Genomic DNA, 27,830 nt, shown 5'->3' with positions numbered 1-27,830 from the left:
TGAGTGCATGTGGCTTATGATGAAAATGTTTTGGGCAACTATACTCTTTGTTTTGCTCTTGCAGCTTTATGGTTGTGCGTGTTGTGGAGGCAATGAAAGAGATTCACTTCTGCATTTCAAGGCATCTGTTCTTGATCCCTCTAATCAAGTATTGAAATCATGGCATGGTTTCAACTGTTGTGAGTGGAATGGAATTCAGTGCCATCCTCACACACTTCATGTCACTAGTCTGGATCTGCACAGTTCCTTTGATGCTTGTTACAATTTTGGTAATGATTCTCATCTCAAAAGTCCCCTGAGTAATCGAACTAGGGATGGTCTTTCCCCATTGTTCAATCTAATTTGCAGCACTTGGATCTCTCTAGCAATAGCTTCAATTTGAGAATGGTGGATATGTGGATGTGGACATGAAACATGAGAGATTTGAGGGAGCTTATCCTGGACCAAGTGGATATGTCAGGAGTGGATAACGATGACTTGGATAGCGCTCTCTCCACCATGTATTCTCTAAGCCATCTTCAAATTATCTAGTGTGCCCTGTCTGGAGAATTTACCCCTTCCATTTCCAACCTCACCAATCTCACCCACATCAAACTTGGTACAAATGATTTGAATTGTAGTTCCCTTCTGCCCTACTCAGCCTTCCAAGATTGCAACTACTGGACTTGTACGGTAGCTATCATCTGAGAGGGAACATGTCGAGCATTCTGCCACAACACTTTGCTTCCCTTCACACCCTTATTCTATCAAGCACAATAGTGGGAGGAAGTATTCTGGATTCCATTGCCAACATTTCCAAATTTTCTATCTTGGATCTAACAGATTGTTATGTTGAGAGTTTGTTAACTAGCATGATGAATCTTACAACGCTTAAAGAATCATATCTCTATGGTAACATGTTAAGAGGGCACATCCCACCATTTTGGGATAGATCTCCTACCTTGGGAAGACCTTTTCCTTTGGCCCATATTGATCTTTCCTATAACCAACTATATGGTCCTATTCCCCCAATGCTCTTCACTGCATTTTCGAACCTCAAAAGTGTTGATCTGAGTAACAATCAATTGAAGGGAAGCATTCCATCCCCTGCAAGTAAGCTACACTACCTTACAAAGCTCCATCTGAGCCACAATGTGTTAACAGGTAAAATTCCCCTTTCTATTGGCTAACTTTCATATGTGGAAAAGCTTGAGCTGAGAAACAACAATTCAGAAGGTGTCATCCCTCTTAGCATATCAGATATTTCTAAACTAAAGACCCTACACTTGGAGTCAAACTGGTTAAGTGGGGATTTTTTAGAGTCTTACCTTCATAATCTCAGCCAACTTGTCGAGCTACACATTTCAGATAATCTAATAAATGTCAAGTTCAGCCCAACATGGATTCTGAAATTTTCTTTGCAAACGCTTGGATTAGGTTCATGCAAGATGGAGGTATTCCCAATTTTCCTAATAACTCAATCTGAAGTTTATGATGTGGATTTGTCTAACTGCAGTCTTATAGGAAATATTCTCGAGTGGATATGGAGTATTAATTCCATCATGTATCTGAATCTTTCTCACAATAACTTTGCAGGAGTAGTACCTCACTTGTTAATGGGAGGTAATTTGCGTAGACTGGATTTCCATAGCAATAATTTACAAGGTCAAATTCCACCAGTTTCTAGTAGTGAAGAACTGTGGTTGTTGGACTTGTCAGAGAATCAAATAAGTGGATCCATTCTAGAAGAAATTGGTAGCAATAATGATCTTGAATATCTATCTCTCTCCAAAAATCAACTCAGCAGTAGCATTCCACCTTCTATATGCCAAGTACAGATTGTGGATCTCTCAAATAAAAAACTTATAGGTAAGGTTGAAATATCCCCGACAGGATATTCGCCTCAAATTGCATCACACTTTACAAGTCCATACAATGGGCACTTGGTGAAACACTTGGACGAATGTAATATCCAGAATTTACATTTATTCTCCAGAGAAATTCCATCAAACACTTGGCATACTCTCTTTGATTTACAAGCAGTCACTGTCCTTTTATGGGAGATGTGCATATACCAATACATTCATTCCGAACCTCTATTCAGTACTGAACCAAGAGAAATAGTTCTGACCTTTTTCATATGTACGAGCAAACTCTGTTCATTCGTGTCTGAAGGAAACCAACTACAACTTCCAATAAATCTGGAGTATAAGGATGATATGCAGACCTTATCGATTCCCGGCTCATCAGATACTCAGACCCTATTCGAACTGCATGGACGCTTCATTTTTACAATGCAGATGTTGCTTAAGTGACTCCTAGGTTTCAGTTCTCATACCAAATGATCGCACCAACAAGGAATGCCAAAGTTGGTAAGGAAATAGGATCCCTGAATGATTAGAACCAAGAATAGCATCTAGAACTTATCCTGTAATGAATATGAGAAGCCACACTGGGTAAAGAATAGCAAGCACCAGAGACGAGTATTTGCACCAATATAATCACAAGCTCCCAAAGGTAGGAATCACGAAAAATAGCATTAATCGGCTCATTATGTTATCCATGCAAACTCACAAACCCAGCACGTCAACTTCTCCGGGCAACAATATTCAATACAGGTCCAATTTTGCACAAGTGTGACTTGTCGCAAATCCACTCACAGGAAGATTGGACTACCCTTGCCTCCTTTCTCTCTGTCGTTGTTGCCGCTGGTGAATCTATGGGATTATTTACTGCCTTTGCCTCAGCTGCTGCGCCTGTACAATGATAACGCCGACTGTCCAAGGGAAATGCCAAACCTGCGGATTGGTGTGAAGGACCGAATGCACCTCCGCCCAATGTGATCGCGCGACCCAAGCAGATTCACTATTAATCTGATCTTTGACTGCTGCTGTCGGCGAAATGAATTCGAGATTGTTTTCTAACTCCTAATGAATTGGTGCTGATGCTTCTGCCGGTCGCGCTGACTATCCACCTTTATATGATATGCACTCCTCAGAACTGACGCCTGTGTGATCCTACTGCGGAATGTGACGAATCAAGACCCACGCACTCGGATGACAATGTTGGCTCAAAATAACTGGTCTTTGCGGGCGTGGTTGGCCGTCAGGAAACCCTCACTCTATCTCGGATTAATTCTCTCCCCCTGTTAAAAACTTCTGCGGAAATCTGGCCTTAGGCCACAACTTTGCTTCAATGAAATGGCTGAAGTACCATTTCCAGGATTGCGATTAGTTAATCCCTTTCTAACTGAACCTCCAATGATCAATGAATCACAAGATTTGGCCTCAGGCCACAGATTTGTCCCTGATGAAATGACTGCAGCATCACCTCCAATCTGCAATAATTCGGATGATATTTCACACCCTCAAAATCGCGTACCGATTGAGAGTTATCGTTCTCAATGGCCAACTGTGACAATTGCCGAAACCCTAGGTTTCCACAACGCACCCGTGATTGAATCACAATCTGAAAATACAAAGAGAAATAATCAACAGCTTGATTCGAATGGAGCCCCGGGGTGCCTATTTATTCTTTTTCTCCATCCTCTCTAGAGACTTCTAGAATCTTTTTGATCTTATCCCTCAAGTGACTTTATTAAATACTCCAAGTAACTTTATTAAATACTAAAGTCACTTTATTAAATACAAGGTCATCTTTTAATATTTATTTATTTAATTAAAATAACTAATTAGTCGTCCTTGGACAACCATTAATTAAATTAATTAAATTGAACTGTCACCAGAAAATTGGGGACATGGCAAAGGTTCCTATCTGTTTCAAAGATAGCTCTTCTATTGAGATGTTGAAGAGGGAAAGTTGCCACGGCGGTTTGGAGACATGCGTTTACTTAGGCCCCGTTTGGTTGCGAGAATTGGAGCAGAATAGGAAAAGTTTTATACTAGAATTCACCAATTTAATGTTTGTGTGCAAAAAATAAAAGTGGAATTAGAATCCTCCTCTCCTCATTTTACCCTAAAATGGGCATAGCAGAGTTCCTTAAAAAAGTTGGAATAAGAATAGTCTATTCTTAATCCACTTTTTAGTAAAGAAAATAGAATTTCCTGTCGGGTCCGTGAGTTTGACTCCCATTTCATTTTGCCACTCGATGTGATTTTCCATCTGTTCATTCTGCCACTCGATGCAATGATTTTCCATCTGTTCTAGTCGAGCATTTGAGAGAGCCAACCTTGTATGTCCTTCATAGCACGTACCAATCTCTGCTTGATATGAAGCAAAGCCCTTTCACAGTTTCTTGGATTTTATACTTTTTGCATCTAATGGATTTTGGGTTTTTTATTTTTTGGCAGGACTTTTCTTGTGTTGCCAAACACAATGCATATTTGTAGGTATCCTTACCACTTTTTCTGTTGTTCCCTAGCATTGTTAATACACTATTGTTTTATGTTAGTCTGAGCCTTTTCTATGGACATTCTTTGCAGGTATGTCCTCATCACTTTCCCCACAAATTTTGTATGATTTCTTGTTTGCTAAAGATTTCCCCACTTTCCCCACTTTCCCCATTTTCACTGCTTTCCCCACGCATTTGGTATGCATCTTTCCATTTCGTCTAATATGACCGCTTGGGTTATGAAAATGAGGGTTTTTGATATATGACTGTTGAAACTAATTTTTTGACCTCCTCGTTTAAGAAGCCCCCAAAGAAAATTTGCTAATTTGTCTATTTGTGTCATTTTTCATTTTTTCAAATTGAAAACATAGATTGAGGTTGCTATTTTAATAGATGTGAATGCATAGACAAAGTGTGTAGCAAAAACCCATCTTATCAATCTAGGGTTTGCACTCGTGGCAAATCAATCTAGGGTCCTATTGTTTCAAAATTGTCTATTTGCCATATCAAATAAGGAGACATAACTAATCAAAAAATGTTGTTGGACAATGTAAATCCATAAACCCTAATGTATGTATGCTTTATACTTATGCAGATGTATGTTTTGTTATATACTTACAACCTTCAAACTCACCAACTCAAAATCAAAATTTGATAAAATTCCATCAGACCTAGTAGGTTATTTCACACTGTTCACTGAAAAATACCTGCAATACAATAGAGAAGGTAAAAGAAGGAAATTTGAATACATGGGTGCTTGCCGAATGCTCGTAGACAGAGGGATTTAGCTTGAGCGCATTGCTCAGTTTGCCTTCAACTTTAATTTTAGGAGGCACTTCGGATATTTTAAGCGAAATTTTAATATTCGCCATTCATTTTGAAAAGTACTAGGAGACACCCATACAAACACATTTTTAACAAATGCAATGGTTTTGAGCTGATGATGCTTTAATGCAAATAGGGATTTCACGAGAGTTTGTAATTACAACTGTCTTTATATACAGCCACAAGTTTATAACAAGGATTACATTTCAGCATCTGTTACACAAATCAACTTAATTTTTGTTACTGTTTATCATATTTATTACATTTAGGTTTGGCAGTGATTGTAGTAGCAAAAATCCTCTTTCAAATTATGTGCTTGATTGATGTTGATGCATAGCAGTTATTATCTTCTGTGTTGAGATATCAGTTGTCACTTCATTGATGCAAATTAAAAAATAGGGGATATTTCTATGGCTTAGGATGACATCTTAGATGCATGATGCTTTCATATGGTCACAAATACAGTGCCACGTATTAGAATATATGTACTTGAGGCCACAAGGTTTCAAAGCATAATCAGGTCAATTTTTTGCCCTTCTTTCAAGAATCTCGTTACTTTTATTTTATTTTCCTTCCAAAGATTCTTTAAGATAGAAATGCCATCTTTTACTACCAAATTCAACATTGAACTTCATTTGTGGTTATGTCTTGGGTAATGTATGAGCAATCTTGATCTCTTTGCAGCATAGTTGCACAGGTAGAGAAGTTCAACTGTTGAAAAGAAAAGATTCAACCACCTGCTTGCTGAACTTGCATTCCAAAAAGAAAACCTTATGCTTAGTCACATCTTGATCTTTGTCTTACATTTATAACTCAATTGGATTAGATTACTGGACATAATGCTTGTTGATGATATGCTTATAACTCTGCTATTTACCATGATCTTTGGGTCTGCTTTATTGTCTTCTGTTTCCTGTTGTTACATGATATTGCTAAAGGTATATTCATAATGCTTGTTGATGACTTGCTGATTTGATTTCTATATTATAATAATGCTGATTGTACTCCTTTTTCTTCCTTATGTTTGATGCTTATAACATTATGTGGTTGATTATTGGATTACTACATGTGTGCACATTGTTACCTGATGTGATTGCTTAAAAACAACGGACTTAGATTATGAAAGAATAATTGTACACCAATTGATGAGAGAATCCATGAATTCCACTTCCCAACATTATGTGTTGTGTTGGGTGATCCATGTAGTGGAACAAAATGATCACATTAGCGAGACATACTATATTAGACAATCAACATCTCAATCAATATGTTAAATGTTAAAACTACCATCAACATATCTAGCTTAAAATGGTCGGACACTAGAGCTAGGTGCCATAGTCCTCACAAGTTTTCCCATCACAAAACAAGGGTCAAACTAGTCTCAAGACCTTCGAAATTGCCTTATAATCAAATCTTATGTCGAATCACTCAAATTATAAACATATATAATTTATAAATTTAATGTAAACATATATAATTTATAACATGCATTATTTTAATTCTATTCAAATGTGTTTATATAAAAATATATTAGTAACATATTATAATATTTTTAAAATATAATAGTTTATGCATTATAAATTCAAACAATAATTTAATATAAAATTATATAATTTATATCAAGCATTATATATATATATCTTGATATACTCTTATAATTTTAAATAAATTATAATTTTATATTTTAATGATCATTACACACACACACACACACACACACACACAATATTTCAAAGATTAAAATATAAACATATTTAATATCTAAAATAAATTATTTATAAAATTAAAGCTATAATTAATTTATAACTAAAGGCAAGTACTTAGCCACTACGTGGCACTTGTTTTACTTTTAAGCTTGAGCAATGAGCATGTCAAAATCATGATGTTAATTTAATTATTTATATAAAATATTATATATATAATATAATTTATAATTATTATTATAATAGTTTTAATATATATAAATAAAAGATTTTCTTTTCCATTATAGAAATGATTTTCTTTTCTATCATAAGCTTTTTATTGTAAAGATCTTAGATGATATGAAAAATTCAATGAAGATATATTAAATTTTATAAAATAAAATTGGTGCAAGATATCATGGAATAATAATAATGACAATAGTTTAATGTAAATAAAATAATTAAAATTTAAAAATATAATTGCAAATGCTATATTTTTATTCATATTTATTATTTAGTTTCAAAATTAAAATATAATATAGTTAAAATATTTATAAATTATTAAAATTTAACATATATATTGAAAATTGTGATAATTTTTTATAAACTATTCTTCATCATTTAAAAGATTTCATAATGAAAAAAAAGTTAGAAATAGGTGACAAGATAGGTATGAAATAAAAATTTGACACATAAATTATCAAAATTATATTTAACTTTGTTAAGGTTATAATCTATTAATCTTTAGTTTTCCTAGAAGCTCCATTTGTTTTAACCAATCAGATTAAAGAAAAATAGTTAATTATTAACAATTAACTATTTTTAACAAATTCGTAGACTAACAGTAACATTTCAAATTTTCAACAGTGCATTGAGAATCAAGATGCCAAAAACAAACTTACAAAGTCATAGACTAATGAGAACAATGATTTGAGAAGCCCAAAACTATTGTTTTGATTGATAATATTTTGGACTGTACAATGTACATAGTACTGATTCATAGCATAGATATTCAAAATAGCTGATTAAATCAACCTGGTTTTACTATTTCGCAATTTACAAAAAAGGGCAAGGCCCAATCCAAAGAAAAATACAAATATCTTTAAAACATTTTTTTTCCCTAAGGGCAACGAATAAGGAAACAATATTCGAAAACAGGGAATAGGGAACTAGGGAACCAAGGAGGCTGGAAGCATGAGTGGGCTGAGGGGCTGAGGGCTTGAAGCCTTTAATCAAAAAGGTATTCAAGTTTGTCCGTGAGGAATTTGTTGGAGAAGATGATGTTGCTAAACTCGTCCAACCATGTGAAGTCAGTCTTGCTAATGTCGTCCAACAACAACCATTTCCATAAAAAATCCCTTCCGAGCCGCGCCCACTTCTGATGGTGAGTCAATTGCCCTTCGTTCATGTTGAGCAAGAAAGGATGCTTATGTATAATGCACCCTATGATTTCCTCCCAACACTTGTTTGCTACATTTGCAAAAGAGATGCCAATGCTCGGCCCTGGTACCTGCTTGGCTAATACAAGAATTTTGACATCATCTTCTAAAAACATTTTCTTAAAAGTGTTACACAGAAGCATCAAAATGTCTATTTGACTGTCTCCAAGGTCGAGAAGAGATGCGAAGAAGTGCGAGGTAATATCTATGGACACATGGTACTCTTATCATTTCTCAAGAATTCATGGCCGAGTACCATGAATATAGCATGGCAGATAAAAGGACTTCGGGCACCTACCTTGCAAACCATGGCAAGGAAATCGACAGGAATCCTGCCAAAAAGGACTTTTGCGGAGCCATTGTAGTGCATTTTAGGCTAATTGGTGTATCCATGACTAAGATTCAAGAAACTCTGCAAACTGCAACTACAAACCGAATTCAGATTGAAGAATATGAGAAATGATAATGAAAGAGGAATTGAAAAGGCTATTTAATGGCAGTTGCATTTAATTCTTTGGCATTTGCAATCTTTCATATCTTATTTTTTCGTATTCCTATTAATTTTCAAGTGTGTGAAACACTGAAATGTACTGGCATTAATGTCGTATAGTTGAAAGTTTCTGACATTGAGTAATGATTTCCATGCAAACCTTTCCACGTGTCTCCATTTTGGAGAATTTTGTGTGACTTTAGGTCTTTTCAAGCAAGTGGCCCCGAGATGCATCTTCTATCATTGATCTCTAATTAATCAACAATCAATAAAACTATTGTATTTACTATTAACAATATAAAAGTGATGGTAGTCGACTTGGTAATAGTGACACTAACATAACGATGTTACGACAGTATTAATAACAAACCTAAGACAATACACAAGTTGATACTTGAAGTGACTACTTAGTAGTTAGTATAGTCACTAGCCAATACATGTGCAAATTTTGCTTTCAGATTAAACAATTTTTTAGTTACCACTGAAGATTAGCCAAAACCATTATTATTCATTTTCCTACAAAACAAGTAATTCGCCTTTGACATTATTAATTCATTTTTGGCAAGGGAAAAAATAGCCATCATTTATTTATCCATAGGCAAAAAAAAAATTAATTCGCCACATTTAAAATGATTTTTGTTAGGGCAAAAAAAAAATCGCCAACATATAATATTTTATTTCCTTATATGGAACAAAAAAATTGCCCTCGATATTAAAATTTTCCTGCTCACAAAATGTTGGATTCGCTAGCATTTTAGGCTTTTTTTTCGGGAGGGGTTTCTTAAATTTATCCCTACTCTCAAAATATTTGTCCATTTTTTTTCTTTCTACTGGTGTATTCTCTTGGAACTTGGTTATTTCATGGTAAGATATTTTAACACTTAACTCACTTGGATTGATTTACTTGCCTTGCTCGTCTTTATTTTTCTCGGTTGATGTTTATCATCTGGTTCTACTTTTCCTCTTAATGCGGATGTTATTTTTGATATTTTTACATTTATCATTTCCCTAAAGGCATTGTGGTTTTAACACTAATATATTATATAATTGACTATAATATATCATATGTCTTCTCTAGCTCTTTAAAATATACTTTCATGTTCTATTTTTTAAGATCATATCACTTTCAACACAAGGTTTAATATTATGAATGGAGGAAAAGCCTATAGAAGAGAGAGAGAGAGAGAGAGAGAGAGAGAGAGAGAGAGAGAGAGAGAGAGAGAGAGAGAGAGAGAGAGAGAGAGAGAGTATAAAATTATAGTTCGGATTGTTAATAGCAGTTTGATGCCACATGTTTTTAAGTGGCAAAATAAAGTGTCTTAAGTAGAGGGAGCCTTCATAAATATCACCAAAATGAAAACCATATAGTTTTAGTAGACAAGCATTTTTTGGGCTTAAACACCCACATAGAAGAGTTCATCATCTTAATCATTCACATGAATATTGATTCTATTCTATAACTGTATAGCATTCTAGAGAGTTGTAAAACCTTTGTAAAAATATGTTGTTATAATAGACTGAACAAAGTGAATAGTAATTGTGTATTGTATTTTTTCTTCCTTTATCTTTTAGTATGCTATCAAAGCCCATGGTGGAAATGCTAGATATTTTGAAGTGGTATCTAAATATGAGGCAGTCACTAGTTAGTAAGTTTGTTGTGGTGATGCCTACAAAGGAAAATTGTTGAAGAGTGTCCACCTCAAAAGATACTACTAAGATAATGTTATAGAAGTTTGGAATGATTTTTTTTATGCAAGATCAACTTCATAAATGTTGAAAAACACAATTCCTCCAATACTATGAGAAACATATACCACAATAAAATACTCAAACCAAACATAATATTTCTCTAAATTGAGTGTTTCAATATCAAGCTCATGCATTCTATTTATGACCAAATTTGTAATAAATGTACCACCACTGCAGTTAAAGAAGTAGACACAATATTTGTGATATTTTGTTTGAAAGGTTGTTGGGCGGTTGGGGAAAAATGGTTGCACGTGTATTTTAAATGGAAGACTAGAAACTTCTTGGTCTATGTTATAGTCTATGCTATCTTTGGTCTGTGCCAACCATAATAATTATTTTGGTAAGTAATTATTATAACAATAAAGAGGTTTCATGGTAAATTATATTGGTTAGGAACTATTGGATATCAAGGAATTATTTAGAATCTCAAAAGATATCCAAGATAATTTAAAGTAGCAAAATTGTGTGGTCCACTAATAGAAGAAGAGAGGAAATGCCAAGTTAGAGCACCAAGTCTAACATTCCTAGAAATTTTATACTTGCTATTAAAATTACCACCATCAAAATGCTATTAGGAGTGATGGACGTTTTACAGGTTAAGAGTGGTAAGATGCTTTTTTTTTTTCCTGAGCCATTTATATTAGTCACAATCTATAGTGAAACAATTTACTTGATCATAATTTGTTCGATAAAAAACTAGAAGTAAAAATTAAAATATGGAAGTTAAGCAAAATACGTCAATTAGCTAAGTTGATTGCAAATTGATATTAAAAAAAACTAAAAATAAATAAACCAGTCTAACAAAAATAAGTGGAAATAAAATGAGTCTAATTTATTTCAATGGGCATTCTGATCTCTTTGGTGCCTCTCGGGGTCTACGGCAAGGTTACCCTCTCTCTCCCTACTTGTTTCTTCTTTTGGTGGAAGGTTTGGGACAGTTGATAAAAAGGAATGTTGAAGGGGGCTTCATTCAGGGTTGGCAATGGGGAGGGGGCCTTCCTGTACAATCTCACCTATAGTTTGTGGATGATACGACTTTGATGGGCATGGCTACCATTAGGGAGGCTTCTTATATGCACAAGGTGTTGGATGTTTATCTTGCTGCTTTAGGCCAGTTAATTAACAAGGGCAAGTCTTCCATTTTTTCTTCAACACTCTGTCATCCATTTAGAGGAGAGTTTCTCATATTCTTAGATTCCAAATTGGGAGCCTTCCAGTGCTCTACCTTGGGATTCCTATCTTAGTTGGCAGGTAGTCTAGGGATTCTTGGCGAGTTATTTTGGATAAATTCCATGTCAAAGTCACTCATTGGACCCATTGTTGGCTATCCTTTGCTGGTCGGGTCCAACTACTCCAATCTGTGGTTCAGGCTCTTCCTCTCTATAGGTGTATGAATCAGGTGGCACCGATGAGCTTTGTTAAGGACCTTGATTCCTTAGCAAGATAAATTTTATGGGTTGGTAATTTATCATCAACTAAGTGGAGCCTTGTTAAATGGGAGGTTGTTTGTAGCCCAAAATAGTTTGGTGGTCTTGGATTACAACAATCATTACTATCTGGTGCTGCTTTGGCAACCAAATTGTATTGGCAATGGTGTGTGGAATAGGATCTGGTGTGGGCCAAAATTTTGACTCAAAAGTATTTTCTAAGGATCCCCCAGAAAGATATCCCTCGGTATAGCTTGACAGGGAAAGGTTCGATGATTTGGAATACTCTCAAGAAAGGGGTTGCACTCATTAAGGGTGGCCCATTTTGGATCTGCAAGAGTGGGTTAGAGGAACATTTCTAGCATGATGCTTGGGATGGCTACCCTCCCTTGTTTGTCCAATATCCTCATTTGCGTATATTGTCCCAAAGGTTTTGTGAAGCTGGATGGTCAAGGGTGTGTGACTTTAACTCCTTTTCCCTTCAGGGGCAGTTGGTGGAGGCAAGATGGAAGAACCTAGAGGAATGGCCTATTTTTGGTTTGGAGGTGGAGTGCGCTGAGCTTCATTACATTCTTTCTTGTCGAAACTGTAGCGCCCTTTTGGATGATGATGTGTTGGCCTGGTCCTCTAATCCCAAGGGTGGTTACGCTGTTTCTTCTGGGTATCAGGAATTGCTCTCCCAACAACTTGTGGGGGGAGAGGTTCATTGGTGGAAGAAAGTTTGGAATAAGTTTTCTTGGCCAAAGTGTAACTGCTTTATTTGGACCTTGGTCTGAAATAGATGCTTGACTTGGGAAAATATCTGAAAGAGGGGTTTTTTTGGCCCTTCGAGGTGTGTTCTTTGTAGTAGTGGGGAGGAAGACTCTCCACACTTATTCTTATACTACTCTTTCACCCTACAACTCTAGCTTATGGGAATGATCCAAGATATTGTCGAAGCTAAGAGTGAGATTGTGTTGCTTCTTGAGAAAGGTGATGTTGAGATGGTTGATAGGTTTGGAATATAGGGGATATCTTCGGCCTCATCTTGCATCAGGAGAGGTAGACGCATGAAGCAAAAAGTTCAAAGGATGGGGAGATGGCTACGCCCTCCTGTTTGTTTTTTGAAAATTAATATGGAATGCTCTTCCAGGGGTAATCCAGGTCCAGTTGGGATTGGTGGGATAGGTAGGGATTCTTTTGGATTAGTGGTTTTTATTTTCTCGGCTAATAAAGGGATGCAGACTATTAATAGGATGAAAGGTTTGACTATCTTATTTGCTTTGAAGCGAGCTTATTCTCTAGGGTGGCGTAAGGTGATTTGTGAGTCAAACTCTCAGGTTCTAGTCAATCTACTTCTTGAGAGGAAGATTTCTGATGTTAGCTGGCAGTTGTCTACGATAGTGCAACAGATATTACAGGTTACCTTGTTGATGGATTTAGTGTCTTATGTCCATATTCCAAGGGAATGGAATAGGGCGGCCGATTGTCTGGCAAAATGGGTGTCAAAATATATAGATGGCGGGAAGATTGATGAGTGGGAGCAAATGCTCTACGAGTTATGTCAAGACCCGGAGAGGACTTTTGCAGAAGATGTAAGTGGTATTAGGGAGGGATGATCTAGTTCTTGCCTTTTCTTGTGGTCTCTGGTGGTTCCTGGGGCTTTGGCCCTTTGCTGTTTTGTAATGAGTTGTTCTAAAGTTCAATAAAGTTTTTACCCCTCTTTTTTCAATTTTAAAAAAAAATTTCAATGGGACAAGTTAGAAAAAGAGTTAAAAGGGGAAAATTATAATTTAGAAATGAAAGGATTCGATAAATTCTAAGGACTTGAGTATGGACACTAGAAAGAGGTAAAAGAAAACTATAGCCAATTTGTAAATGCAATAGAATTTGTGGTTGAAATTAAGGGAGAGTATTGGTGAGAATTATTTTACTATTGACAATCAACATTAAACCAAACAATAATGTATTGTTAAGAAATGCATTTAAAATAGAAGCTTCAAGTACTATCTAGCACAATCAAGTATTGTTCTTACAAATTTTTCTCCTACAAAGATAATTATATAGTACATTGTAATTGATTGAACTAAGCGAATAATAATTGTGTTTTGTATTTTGTCTTCCACTATCTTTTAGTCCGCCCTAGATAACTCATTTTGAAGCATAGAGAGAAGTGTAATGGAATCCAAGGAAATCTATAATATTTTGCGGGTTATGACAATCTTGAAAGAAAAATTTCAATTCAAGAGTTGCGTTTGACTTGCAATGCACAAAACAAAGACAGGGTTAGGAAAGATGAGTGTTGATTAGAGAGGAGAATAAAGTTGGGTCAAAACAATTGAAATGCAATGGCTTTTGTCTCTCCATAAGTGTTGCCATGGTTAATAGGTTTGTCAGTATCATCCAGATTGTTTATAATCATCTAGAAATAAAAGTACAAAGCTACATGATGAACAATACATAAAAAAAAGAAGAAGAGGAAAATAAATTTCCTTTATAAATTGGGTTAAAAATGTGGTTTCTATCTACAATTGTAAATGAAAGAGCAAGAAAGCTTATCTACAATATTTCAAACCCCTCACTTGTTTCTAGCTTAGTGCTCTAGCCAAAGACATTTCTTGTTTTATTAAATCATACATCCTCACCTATTAATCACAACAACTAAAAGAACTAAAGAAAAATAAATATATTATAGATGCAAACCTTTTTTAAATTTCTATATTAAAAATACAATGAAGTATAGTATTTTTGAAATAGACATGTTTCATACTATATAAAATTATGCTCATTAGTTAAAAATCTCACATATATATGTATATATGAATGTAATATAATATGAAATCTATTAAAATCAAAGTATTAATGTGCAGTGCAACGATTGCTACTTTTCTTTGTAATAAAAAGATCTTGTGCTTGATTCCAAAAATTAAAAGCTAAATAAATTTAATAAAAAATAATCTATAAAAATTACAGTTCACCTAGAAATGGAGCCAAGAAAATATAACCATACTAAACATTTACTACATTTACTAGTAGAAAAATTAGGGAAGTTTTAAGTACACATTTAAAATTATTGAAATAAGAAAAAAAACAAAACCATTTAAGATTGGGCTTGACAGTTACCTCTGGTTCCCGCATAGCTAGTCATTAGTAGGTAAAGCATTCACCCCTCTACATGGAAGAAATGAAGAGAAGATGTCGAAAGGAGATAAAAGAAACTTCCATTTTCTGATTTGCTAGACTTTGGTTTACTTTGAAAAGTTCAAATTCATTGGCGTAGAAAATGAATCCGTAGAAAAAGAATCCACAAAGATGAAGTTGAGAGGGACTCAATTTCTCGTCAAATGCACAACAGTTGCACATAGACACGACAGATAGATAAACAACATAAGAATATTCAATTTTAGCCCCTTCCAATACGCTGTAATAATAATAAAGAAATCTTGATCAAACATGTGTAATATTTATTACATACAATTAACTTTTTAATAAATTTTAATTTTTATATACAAATTTGAATCATCATAAGAGTTTTTAATACCATTTAATTACAATTTATATAACATCAAATTTTTTCGTCTTAAGAGCTTAACTTTTTACACCTTCACAATCGTTGAGAGCATGGAAAGTTTAAATAATAGGAAAGAGAATACTAATTCTTTATTACATTTAACATATATAAATAAATAAAAAATAATTTGATTCTTTATTTGTGTAGAAAATCTATTCACAAGATGAAGTTGAAACCGTTTCAATCTCCCATGAAGACAGAAATGAAAAGAAAAGGAGGAAAAGCGGAGTAACTAGAAAAAACATGGAACTTCCTTCAACTGATTTGGGTGACTTTTCATTTACTTTTAAAAGCTCCCAATTCCATCTACCAATTTGCGTGACTTTGAAAAATAGGAAATGGATCCCCACACATACACGATTGAATCTACCGTGCATTGCCAGGCAGATGCATAGAAACACGAGAGGCAGAAAACCAGCACAAGAGTACTTTTTAAACCCCTAACAATACGTTGCGATAATATTTGACTATAGACACTGAACTGACTTTGTCACTATTGTCTGTTCTGAGTTTTAAGATCTACTCTTTCTTCTGTCAATGTACTAGAAACTATTAGAATTATGTTTAGATGATAATATTTCATGTGGATTGTGTTAGTTTTGTTAGCTTGGACAGTTGTTTGTCCATTTGCTATTATTTAGTATCTAATTGTTTTTGCTAACAAATTGGTTAGAGCAAGGACAATTATTTATTAAATAATTGACTTCTTTTAGAAGCAACTAGAAACCAATTTTGTTAGGGTTGGTAAATTTTTATATATCTCCACCATCGATTGTAAATCAATCTCGGCCGTTGGTTTACCAACGAGAGTAGTATAAAAGGGGGTATAGGAGGCATTTGGAGAACAAGAAGTTTGGAGAAACGTTTGCAGTATTAGCAAACAGTCTTGCAGTGTTAGCAAGGGCACAATGTTAGCACGGGAATAGCAGTGGAGAATATCAACGGGATACATTAGGAGGTTGTCGAAGTTCTGCCAGTAAGAGGCAAGAAATTTTGTATCTCTTGATTTGCTGAAGTTTAATATAATTTCTCATCTGTAGAACTGGTTTTCCCTTAGGATTTTTTCCAGGGACAATTTGTCCAAAAATATTGTGTTCATTGTGTTGCACATTTCTTTCCGTATTTTATAAGTGAAGTTGCAGTTGTGTTATTTTTCGATATTAGCTGAGAATTTGTTTTCAGCAGTTTAATAATTGTTTATGATAGGAGATTAATAATCCATGACTGCAATAGTTAGATTTTTCACAGATTGTAATATTAATCGATTTTATCTTCTTACGAAACGAATCCTATATTAAAGACTCCCAACCTAATTATAAATTATGAATATAAAGACTGGTACAAACAAAAAATTGCTCCATTTTACACACGGTGTGATGTCCAATTACATAGTTATTTTTATTAGAGCTATACTTATATTAATTAGAATTTCGAAGAAGGTACGCCACTCAACAGTCTGGTGGAAGCGGTTTCAAGAGAAAAAAACTCAAAATTGATCGACTATAACGCGGTTTGTCGTTTAGTTAGAGGGAGGAAGTTTGTAAGAAGCCCCCTCCACTGCGTAGTAATAATGTCAAGGTTGTCACCCGATGTCAAGTTTCCCATTATTCTCTTCGATGTTCCTGAGTTGCGCACACACAGGATTGGAGTCATTCTTTAATTATCTAATTCGAGGCGCTCAAAACTACAGAAAAGAAGGCCACCTTTAAACATCATACATTAAGGGAAAAAATAAATTTGGGAAAAACAAGTCAACTTTGACTATTTAACACTTTTAGTCTAGAAATTAAGCTTAGTGTGTGCCATGTGCAAAATATCTAAGAACATGTCCTCTTTAACTATCTTGGATCTCTCATATTGCCATGTTGAGAGTATTCCAATTAAGAAGGCAAATATTACAAAGCTTAAAAATTTGGATATGAGTTATAACATGTTAAGAAGGCAGATTCCACCGTTTGGGAATAGATCTCTTCCCTTGGGAAGACCTTTTCCATTGGCCCATATTGATCTTTCCCATAACCAGCTAGATGGTCCCATTCCCACAATGCTCTTCACTGCATTCCCAAATCTCCAATATGTTGATCTGAGTTACAATCAACTGAATGGCAACACTCTGCCCCCCTAAAGTAAGCTAGGCTACCTTACAAAGTCGATTTGAGCCACAATGCATTAACTGGGATTTTTTTAGAGTCTCACATTGATGGTCTCAGTCAACTAGGTGAGCTAGACATTTTCGAGAATCTTTTAACTGTCAAGTACAGTTCGACATGGATTTCAAAATTCTCCTTGACTACTCTGCGATTAAGTTCATATAACATGCAAGGCTAGTTTCCAACATTCCTAATAACTCAATATCATGTTGAGATTCTAGATTTGAGCAACTGCATATTGCGGGATATATTCCACAGTGGGTATGGGGTATCAATTCTTGATGTAAATATAACACAACACTGAACATTCAATGGAAAGAGAAACTAAGGGAGAAACCATAAGAGATGAGAGAAATTCAAAATGGGCTCTACTGATCACAGGCTTAGTCTATTAATTTATAGAGAAATGCATAGTAAATGCTATCTTGACTATGCGTAGAGTTAGCTATTACAATTAATGTTGGACGATGTAGTTGGTGTGTTGGACGGTGCTTGGATGGCATATTGCCAGCTTCTTTCGGCAGGTTGGTGGAGAAATTAATATCTGCCAACACTCCCCCTTAATTTCTTCCACTAATGCTACAACATTTATATTGTTTTCCTTTGTCATAATCACTTTGATTTTTACGGCTTGCCCCTAACCAATGTAATACAAATGGTTTCTAGCTGACCAAAAAAATTTCATTTGAATGGTTTTGACTAACCACAAACCTCACATAAGAGTGGTGACGACAAACCACCAAACAACACAAAATTATTGCAGATTACCACTAACTCACATGATGTGGAAACATCGCAAATGATTTAGATTACTAAAAACTCACATGATGGGAAAACTATTATCACTTTGGCTTTTCTCCTTCTTGACCTGCATCAAACTGGTTATTGAGTCCATATAAAAAGAAATCCATCTACTGTGATACATGGGTACCCAATCGTTGTACTCGCTAGTTCTATAGGTTTCCTTTTCAGATACATGGTTCATCAATATATTAAGCCAAACTCTAGGGTGTTGGGTAAAATCGATAATGCACCCCTTATAACAACTTAGGTACAGTACAATGTCTAAATTTGCCTTTAACAAACACAATTCACAGTCAACAAATTTGTCCAAAATACATAGCCCTTGAGGATAGAAAACCTATCACAGTTTCAATCTACTGCCAACTTTGATCTTCCTCATACAATGTATCTTGACAACAACACATTTAAATAGATATATTCTCTCACTTCTAATCCAACACTTAAATCTCAAATCAGCACACACACAAAGTTTTGCACTATGACAACCAACTCTAGCATGCCATCTCATTTCCTAATGAATGCTAACTCGTACAAGTGACTTATAATACTAGACACACATTCCTCATCTTCAACACTAGCTGGATCTTTTTCAACAAATTCATCTTCAGCTACAGCTGAGTTTTCTTCAACAACTAAAAATTTCCTTGCAACAAATTTCTCTTTCGAAGGTTTTCCACAACTAGTGACAAGGTCTCCCTTTCTTAACTTCTATCACAAATGGGGATAGGATCCACGAGAAATTTTGATAAGCTTCCTTATGACATCTATCACCAATGGTGATAGGATTCACTAGTAGATTTAATCTTCTGTCACAAATGGTGACAGGATTCTCCATTGACCTAGATCTGATTCATCTGTCACAAATAGTGACAGGATTTTCTTACCCTAGCTCTTGTCTTTGCAGATCTAATGACACAAAGGACAGCTTCGAATTCCATTTCCTGCTGGGCTACATTGCCTCAACCTTAGCAACAAAATACTTAATGGCTAGCACTTCTCATTCCAACCAATCTATTCAAAAACTTTCAAGGTCGTTTTTCCATTGGCTCTGATACCATGATGAAAATATAACACAACACTAAACATGCAGTGGAAAGAGAAACCAAGGGAGAAACCATAAGAGATATGAGAAACCCAAAATGGGCTCTACTGATCACAGGCCCAGTCTATTAATTTATAGAGAAATACATAGTAAATGCTATATTGACTATGCATAGAGTTAGCTATTACAATTAATGTTGGACGGTGCAGCTGGTGTGTTGGACAGTGCTTGGATGACATATTGTCAGCTTCTTTCGACGGGTTGGTGGAAAAATTAATATCTGCCAACAATTCTCTCAGGTATCTTAATCTTTCTCATAATTCCTTTGCAGGAGTTCTACCTAATACCTTAAGGCCCCGTTTGGTTGCTGGCATAGGAATAGAAAATTAGAATAGAAAAATGGAATGGGAATGGAAATGAGGAATGAGAATAGAAGTAGGCAATTCCAATCATGTTTGGTGCACTTGGAATTCGACTGGGAATATGTTAATCTATTGTTTGGTTGTACAAAAATAGAATAGGAATAAGGTTAAGTTTTGTATTTTTAAAAATATTTTTCTTAATTTTTTTTTAATTTATTATTTTTTTAGTTAATTCATTTTCATTTTCATTTTTTTAAACAAATAGATATAATTTTAAAAAATGTTATTAAAAAAAATTTAACAAAAAAAATTCAAAAAGTAAAAGTGAAAAAAAAAAAAAAATTAATTAATTTTTTTTAATGGAAAATCGGAATGGGAATGGAAATGGCCTATTCCAATAACATATATTTTTTGGCATAGACATATGCTCATTTTAGGAGCAAAATTGGAATATGTCTTCCTATTCCCAATTCCGATTGAGCTTACCGAACAACGAATATAAAACATATTCTAATTTCGTTTTCCTATTCCACTCATATTCCAGCAACCAAACGGGACCTAAGGGAAACTCGGTCGAAAATGGGGATTCTGGATTTGCAGAGCAACAATTTACAAGGTCATGGCTTGGCTGTGTTGGACTTGTCAGAGAATCGACTAAGTGGATCCATTCCAGCAGAATATTCAGGTCTTGATTATCTGTCTCTCTCTCGAAATAATCTGACAGGTAACATTCCATCTTCTATATGCCAACTACAGATTGTGGATCTCTCAAATAACAAGCTTACAGGTAAGATTCCTACCTGTTTCAAAAATAACTCTTCTATTACTATGTTGAACCTAGAGAAAAATTATTTGGAGGGCGAGTTGCCAAGGTGGCTCGGAGATATTTTGATTCTTCAAACACTAAAATTAAGTGGGAATGGATTGAATTCGTATATCCCATCCTCTCTAGCAAACTGTAACCTATTGGAGATACTTGATTTGGGCAATAACAAATTGAAGGGGACCATTCCAAATTGGATAGAGAAACTTTCAAATCTCAAGATATTGATCTTAAGATCAAATAGATTTGAAGGCATAATACCTTCACAAGTTACAGCGTTGCCACTTCTTCAAATCTTGGATCTTTCGTCTGACAGATTTTCAGGAGGGATTCCAGGCAACATCTCATCTCTGCAGGCCATGAAAAATCAATCAGCGACTAGTCAAATATTTCTTGTCCAGGCTTTTGTCGAGGATAATTCTTTTATTCCCATGTATGTAGATCGAGTGACAATCACTAACAAAGGGCAGGAGATGGAGTATGTTGTTAATTATTGTTAGTTGGACATCTGTTATTTCTGACCTGGAAATAGCAGTAGTATTTATGGGTAGCTTGGACAGCTGTTCGTCCTTATCTATGAATAGTAGTAGTATTTATGGGTGGTTTGGACAGCTGTTTGTCCACTTGCCAAGAATTAGTAAATGGTTATTATTTACTAATTTTAGAGATTCCCTTTTGGACACCTTGCAACCAATTCTATTATTGGTTGTCGAGTTGTCTTAATCTCAGCCGTTGGTTTGATTTAATCTCGATCGTTGGTTTACCAACAGAAGTAGTATAAAAAGGGGTCATTGGGTCATTTGGATAAGAAGTTTTGGAGAAACGTTTGCAGTGTTAGCAAGGGTGCAGTGTTAGCGTGGGGATAGCAGTGAGGAATATCAACGGGAGAAATTAGGAGGTTGTCGAAATTCTGCTAGTGAGAGGCAAGGAATTTTTGTATCTCTTGATTTGCTGAAGTTTAATATAATTCCTCATCTGTAGAATTGGTTTTCCCTTAGGGGTTTTTCTAGGGACAATTTGTCCGAAAATATTGTGTTCATTGTGTTGCGCATTTCTTTCCGTATTTTATAAGTGAAGTTGCAGTTGTGTTATTTTTCGATATTAGTTGGAAATTTGTTTTCAGCAGTTTAATAATCATTTATGATAGGTTTTCAGCAGTTTAATAATCATTTATGATAGGAGATTAATAATCAGTGACTGCAATAGTTGATTTTTCACATGGTATCAGAGCATTGTTAAGGGTAGAAGAGTTTTTCCCTAGGAAAGAAATTTTGATCTCTTTAGATTTATTATTGCTTTAAACCCTTGAGATGGCTTCAGCTAGTTTGAGAGATCAGGATAGATTGGATGGTGCCTCAAATTTTGGTGTCTGGAAGGCCAGAATTTCTTTATTGTTGGAAGAGAATGGTATCAAGGATTATGCTACCAGTGGTGTACCTGTACCAACGGATGCAACACAGCTTGCAACATATAGGAAGGACGATGCCAAAGCGAGGAAGATTATCCTTGATGGTGTCAAGGATCATATTGTTCCACATATCTCGGAGCTAGATATAGCAAAGAAGATGTGGGACGCCATTCTAAATTTGTACCAGAATGCTACCACCAACAGGAAGTTGATTCTCAAAGAGAAGGTAAAGAATACCCGGATGAATCAGGGAGAAGACGTCACAAGTTACCTCACCAGGCTCAGACTTGTCAAGGATGAGTTAGCAGCTATTGGAGATAGCCCTAGTGATGATGACCTAGCGAGAATAGCCCTAAATGGGTTTACTAAACAATGGGGTGTCTTTGTTCAAGTTGTCAGTGGACGAGATACTTTACTGAGTTGGGATCGACTATGGACTAATTTCACTCAGGAGGAGTTTAGACTAAGTCTTGTCAATGGGGCCAACAAGAGTCAGAAAAATGAGGTGGAACAAGAGAACGTTGCCCTAGCGGGTAAAGGGAAAGCAAAGAAGGGATCTAGCAAAGGATCAAATTAACAAAGTGAAAAGAAGAAGAAGGACCTTTCTAAGGTCAAGTGCTTTGGATGTCACGAGTTTGGCCACTGTGTCAGTGATTGCCCAGAAAGGAAAAAGGGTAAGAAGCAGGTGGCAGCTTCAGCAAGTGCAGAAGAACTCTCCAGTAGAATGGAAGATGAGTTTGCACTCATAGCTTGTATGGTTAGCTCAACCTCACAGTGTGTTTGGTATATAGATAGTGGGGCGTCATTTCATATGACAAGAGTTAGAGAGTACTTATCCAGTTACAAGGAGGAGGACACCAACATTCAGATTTCTATGGGAAACTTGTCCAAACTCAACCCTGTTGGAAAAGGGACTGTTTAGTTTCAGAGGGAGAATGGAAAGATAATTCCACTTCATGATGTGTTATATGTGCCAGGCTTAGGTATGAATTTGATTTCTATATCTGTTCTTCAGGATAGGGGGTATAATGTACTCTTTAGAAGGACACATGTGTTGATTAAGCACAAGGATTGGAAATCACACATAACTATTGGAGTTAGGAATGGTCACCTTTATAGATTGCAATTTGATACTTCTAAAGCACTTATGAGCAACAGTAATCCTAGAGATCTTGGAGAGCTATGGCATAGGAGGATGGGCCATATTCATCATGGAGCACTTAGATTGCTTCGTGAGACCGTGACAGGTGTTCCAGAGGTGAGCACAGAGCATGACGATGTATGTAAGGGATGTGTGTTGGGGAAGTTTGCGAAAGCATCTTTTCCAAGGAGTGACACTAGATCTAAGGGTGTTCTTGATCTAGTACATTCAGATGTTTGTGGACCAATGTCGACGAAATCTCTTAGAGGATATGAGTACTATGTTACTTTTATTGATGATTTTTCTAGAAAGACCTGGATATACTTCTTGAAGACTAAGGATGAGGTTTTCAGTCGATTCCAAGAGTTCAAGGCTCTTGTGAAGAACTCGACAGGAAAGAAGATAAAGGTTCTTCGGTCAAACAATGGAGGCAAGTACAAAGGAAATGTCTTCCAGGAGTTCTGCACTAGAGAAGGAATCAAGAGAGAATGGACTGTTCCTTACAATCCACAGCAGAATGGAGTTGCTGAGAGGAAGAACCATTCTATATCAGAGGCAGCAAGAGCTATGCTACATGACCAGGACATGCCCCGTTACTTATGGGTAGAGGCGTGTAATATAGTAGTCTACATTCAGAATAGAGTTCCACACAAGGTGCTAGGGAAGATGACACCAAAGGAGGCTTTCACAGGGAAGATGACACCAAAGGAGGCTTTCACAGGGAAGAAGCCAAATGTTAGTCACTTTAGGATATTCGAGAGTTTGGCATATTGTCATATTCCTGGAGATACACGTACAAAGTTAGATCAGACTGCAGAGAGGGGGTACTTTGTTGGGTACAGTGAGACCTCAAAGGCATATAGGATTTTCATTCCGGGGACTAAAAGAATTATTGTCAGACGGGATGTCAAGTTCATGGAGGACAAGGCATTCAGGAGATCCAGAGATTTGCCAACAGATGATCAGAGTGAGTAGCCAATAGAAGCTCCAAGACCAAGTCAAGGGCAACAAAGCTCAAGTACAGTTACCAGTACGAGTGTAGACTCAGTTAGTGAAGATTCACAGAGTATGGAGCAATAGGTGCAACAAGAAATGTATCTAGAAGACTTAGAGGTTGATATTTCATCCTCTACAGTTGGCAGCAGGAACCATCTAGTTCTAGATACACAAAGGGATACTCAGGAGTTTTTGGGAGCTCCTAGGAAGAGTACTAGACAACGAAGACAACCAGCCAAGTTCAATGACTATGTGACATTAGTTAGTCAGTTGGTAGATAGTGAGCCTTCTAGCTATCAGGAAGCTACAGAACATCAGGTATGGCGAGATGCTATGGTTGAAAAATATTCTTCAATAATGCAGAATGATGTGTGGAAGGTAGTACTTAGACCAACAGATAGGGCTGTAGTTGGATCACGCTGGATCTATAAGATAAAGCATGGTGTAGATGGTAGCATTGAGAAATACAAGACTAAGTTCGTGGCAAAGGGGTTCTCTCAAAAGGAGGGAATAGAATATGAGGAGACATTTGCTCCAGTTGCCAGGTATACTTCTATACGAGCTGTAATCTCACTTGCAGCACAGATGGGATGGAAAATCCATCAAATGGATGTCAAGACAGCATTCCTCAATGGTGAGTTGAAGGAGAAGGTATACATAGAGCAACCAAAAGGCTTTGTAGCACACAAAAAAGAGACCCACGTGTGCAGATTGAAGAAAGCATTGTACAGACTCAAGCAGGCTCCTAGAGCGTGGTATGAGCGCATTGATACATACTTGCAAAAAATGGGCTTTGTGAAGAGTGAAGCAGATGCTAACCTCTACTACGTGATGGTTGGGGGTGAGATTCTCATTTTTGTTCTTTATGTGGACGATCTATTTCTTACAGGTTCACTAGGGCTCATAGTGGATTGCAAAAGGAACCTTGTAGAAGAGTTTGAGATGAAAGATTTAGGACTTATGCACTACTTTCTAGGCATGGAAGTGTGGCAGATAGATGGAGAGATTTTTCTTGGTCAAGGGAAATATTGCATTGAAATCTTGAAGAAATTTGGGATGGAGGATTGCAAAGCCATGTCTACACCCATGATCACGAATTGGAAGAAGGTAGATAGATCTAAGAAGAAAGATGTAGATCCCACTTTATATAGATAGTTGATTGGTTCGCTTATGTATTTGGTCAACACTAGACCAGATATAGCATTTGCAGTTAACTCTCTTAGTCAGTTCATGGTTGAACCAAAGAGAATGCATTGGATAGCGGCTAAGCATGTGCTACGTTACTTGCGTGGTACAGTTGAGTATGGGATCAGATATGTTCGAGGTGAAGGTATCAGGTTGATAGGCTATACTGATGCAGATTGGGCAGGAAGTACAACAGACAAAAGGAGCACTTCAGGGTGTTGTTTCAGCTTGGGATCAGGATTTGTATCTTGGTTCAGTAGGGAGTAGAAGTCTGTGGCTCTAAGTTCAGCAGAAGCAGAATACATAGCAGCTAGCATGGCGACATGTGAAGCTATATGGCTTCGAAAGTTGTTAGTAGCCTTGTTTGGTCAGAAGGTTGAGACTACTGTGATACATTGTGACAATCAGAGTTGCATCAAGTTGTCTGAGAATCCAGTGTTTCATGATAGGTCTAAACATATAGATATTAGATATCACTTCATCAAAGATTGTGTACAAAGGGGAGTTGTTCGACTACAATACATACCTACAGATGAGCAGGTAGTAGACATTCTGATGAAGGCTTTGGGAAAGACCAAATTTATCTTTTTCAGAGATAAGATGGGTGTCATGCAGAACAGCTTCCTCCCTAAGAGGGAGTGTTAATTATTGTTAGTTGGACAGCTGTTATTTCTGACCCGAAAATAGCAGTAGTATTTATGGGTAGCTTGGACAGCTGTTCGTCCTTATCTATGAATAGCAGTAGTATTTATGGGTGGTTTGGACAGCTGTTTGTCCACTTGCCAAGAATTAGTAAATGGTTATTATTTACTAATTTTAGAGATTCTCTTTTGGACACCTTGCAACCAATTCTATTATTGGCTGTCGAGTTGTGTTAATTTCAGCGGTTGGTTTGATTTAATCTCGGTCGTTGGTTTACCAACAGGAGTAGTATAAAAAGGGGTCATTGGGTCATTTGGATAAGAAGTTTTGAAGAAACGTTTGTAGTGTTAGCAAACAGTCTTGCAGTGTTAGCAAACAGTCTTGCAATGTTAGCAAGGGCGCAGTGTTAGCGTGGGGACAACAGTGAGGAATATCAGTGGGAGAAATTAGGAGGTTGTCGGAATTCTGCCAGTGAGAGGCAAAGAATTTTTGTATCTCTTGATTTGCTGAAGTTTAATATAATTCTTCATCTGTAGAACTAGTTTTCCCTTAGGGGTTTTTCCAGGGACAATTTGTCCGAAAATATTGTGTTCATTGTGTTGCGCATTTCTTTCTGTATTTTATAAATGAAGTTGCAGTTGTGTTATTTTTCGATATTAGCTGGGAATTTGTTTTCATCTACCAAACAACTATTTAACTGGTGGGATTCATCAAAACATGGGATTGCTCAAGGGTTAGGTTGTTCTAAATATGTCAAGAAACAATATTATAGGTGAAATTCCGAAGGCTCTGGGGAACATGGCACAGCTGCAGTCCCTTGATCTCTCACACAACCACCTGTCAGGAAATATTCCTTTGGAGCTGCAATCCCTCACATTCTTGGGTTATCTGGACATGTCTCACAATAATCTTTCAGGAAAGATACCACAAGGGGGTCAGCTCTTAACGCTTGAGGCACCATCCTTTTCAAAGAATTCAGATCTTTGCGGCCTTCAACTGATTACAAAATGTTGCGACCTTCACCAAAATAAATCCTGTCCTACAACAATTAATCCCCCTGCAGGGACGATTGCTACTAAGACAAATGAAGAAGAAGAGGATGATGTATGGTGGGGAGTTGGGCTGGGAATGAGCTTTCCAATTGGATTTTCTATTGTAATTGGAGTGCTGTGTCTTACTACGAATTGGAGTCGAAAATGCTTCGAAGTCATGGACAGCATTATCGTTGATCTTTTTAACAGATTCACAAAATAGTAGTATTATTTGACTGTCACCAGATACAATTATGGCGAGAGTTTGTAAGCCATTTGTAATGTCTCATCTTCGTTACATTTTAGACATTGTTTTCTTTAACATATTTAACATATTATGTCGACCTACTTAATAATACTGAGGTCAATCTGTTTTTAGTTTTATATGTAGTAGCTTTTTAGATATTTTATAAAATAAAATTAAGTTTGTTTATGCATTATGATGACCGTCTCATAAATTGAGTGTCTCCATTTGATCCTCAATGTGATGAATCAAATAATTATATCTCCATGTTTATACGATAGTGGTTACACGTTATTTGATTATGTTTGTTTTCTTTCTCCATCTCTATTGAGTGGCATGAAAGACTTGTGTCAAAGAGCTTATAGAGAGTTTGATTGATGAAGTAATACCAGTTATTCGTCAATTTGAGAAGTCTAAAAAATTCCACTAGGCACAATTTTTTTTCTTAATTTTATATGTTGTTACAAAGCAAATAAATTGGCATGTGTTAACCATTCATGGTTTGGATGG

At 36.1% G+C, this 27,830-nt stretch overlaps 1 pseudogene; it reads left to right on the top strand.

Annotated features, from left to right (window-relative positions):
- Positions 1 to 19: 19 nt before the first annotated feature.
- LOC149559870 (uncharacterized) lies at positions 20 to 27,299 on the top strand (annotated as a pseudogene).
- Positions 27,300 to 27,830: the final 531 nt, after the last annotated feature.

Source organism: Cupressus sempervirens, chromosome 4 (genome assembly GCF_028749045.1).
Source record: "Cupressus sempervirens isolate cs-2001-9-10 chromosome 4, ASM2874904v1, whole genome shotgun sequence".
Lineage (NCBI taxonomy): Eukaryota > Viridiplantae > Streptophyta > Pinopsida > Cupressales > Cupressaceae > Cupressus > Cupressus sempervirens.
The sequence above is the reverse complement of the archived record's forward strand: the minus strand, read 5'-3'. Positions and strand labels throughout refer to the sequence as shown.